General features: G+C 43.9%; 1 long non-coding RNA gene across 1 annotated transcript in view; it reads left to right on the forward strand.

Moving 5' to 3' along the window:
* Positions 1–1,416, forward strand: part of LOC106520425 (uncharacterized) — a 25,296-nt gene that overhangs the window by 5,977 nt on the left and 17,903 nt on the right. The gene's annotated exons all lie outside the window — the stretch shown is intronic.

Here is a 1,416-nt window from a genome sequence, read left to right on the forward strand (position 1 = left end):
GTGTACTTCCCTGGTTGTCTGGACCTGAGTTTACTCCCTGGGCACAGTCACTAACCAACACACACACATTGTAACACATTTATCATTACAGCATAACATTAGGTGAGGTACCTAGCAATGAAATATTTTTATAATTATTTAAGATGTTATAATAATGTTCCAGTTATGTTGATTCAATCCAGTGATGATCAGATGAATGAACTGTGTTCACAATGTGCACGAAGAATCACATGAAAACAAATCCAAACTTTCTCACGTATTTTGTCAAATAAATGAAGATAAATAAAACCCTGACCCACAACCCACGTGTAGCAGGATATCAACTCGTTAAAACACACCTGTTTTCTATTTCTTTTGTTGTCTTCTATCCGGCCCCTAATTCCAGGATCTTATCCGTATTTTTTTCTCTACTTCTCCGATCCAAAGTGCGCTTTAAGGTGAATAATGACACGATGCTGGTTGAAAGCATCACGGTGGAGCTTTGATCATATGGCCCTGCATTGATTGCTGCACCGTTAGAGCCATAAGATCCGCTGCATTTTATCATCATTATTATTGTTGTTTATATGTGGCTGGAGCTGCTCCATTATCAGCACAGATAATGTGATGAACTGGTTCTTTTTGATTTCTGTGAAACACAAAGAGGATGAGGATGGCACGAGAGGACTGAGGTGTGAGGCTGAGGAAGGAGGCGTCGGCTTCTTTTTTTATTATTTTAGTAAAAGTCACCTTTTCTTACCCCCTGTCTATCAGATGATCCGTGTCTTTTCTTTACTAAACCGACACACTGAGCAGTGGGGGAAAAAGGCCGTGTTTGCTTGTGGTACACACACAAACCCCGGGTACAAAACGCTGCGATGACGCTTCAGAGGCATCAGCTGATCTTGTCAAGCAAAGAGGAGTCAGCGGCAGCCTCTCCCTCTCACACCACGGAATTCAAATGTCTCCAAATTTTGTAGGTATAACTGCAATTATCTGTCCCCCCCCCCCCTCTCCACCCAGACCCTTTGGATGAAATAAAATAAAACAAGGCGCATTTAGGTTTAATTCAGTGGAAATCTGAAAGCAGCAACCTAACACTAACACTAAAGACTGTCGAGGCTTTAGAAGAGGATGGAACTCACAGCGGAGCTGAGGTCGCACCGTGTTTTTTATTTTTTATGTTTTTTATTTTCCTCAGCAGTAAATGTTTGAGGAGACGGTGTTTGTGGTGGCGTCCCTGCGCGCTCCTGTGCGTAAAGGCAGCCTCCCTCTCAGACCCCTCCGTGCTGTTATTGTTTCTACCTCAGTTTGCTAGATGGCGCTCTGCGTTGAGGGACCCCCTAACAGAGGATCCGTCCTGCAGCCCCTCTCTCTCTCTCTCTCTCTCTCTCTCTCTCTCTCTCTCTCTCTCTCTCTCTCTCTCTCTCTCTCTCT

Source organism: Austrofundulus limnaeus, unplaced genomic scaffold (genome assembly GCF_001266775.1).
Source record: "Austrofundulus limnaeus strain Quisiro unplaced genomic scaffold, Austrofundulus_limnaeus-1.0 Scaffold92, whole genome shotgun sequence".
Classification (NCBI taxonomy): domain Eukaryota; kingdom Metazoa; phylum Chordata; class Actinopteri; order Cyprinodontiformes; family Rivulidae; genus Austrofundulus; species Austrofundulus limnaeus.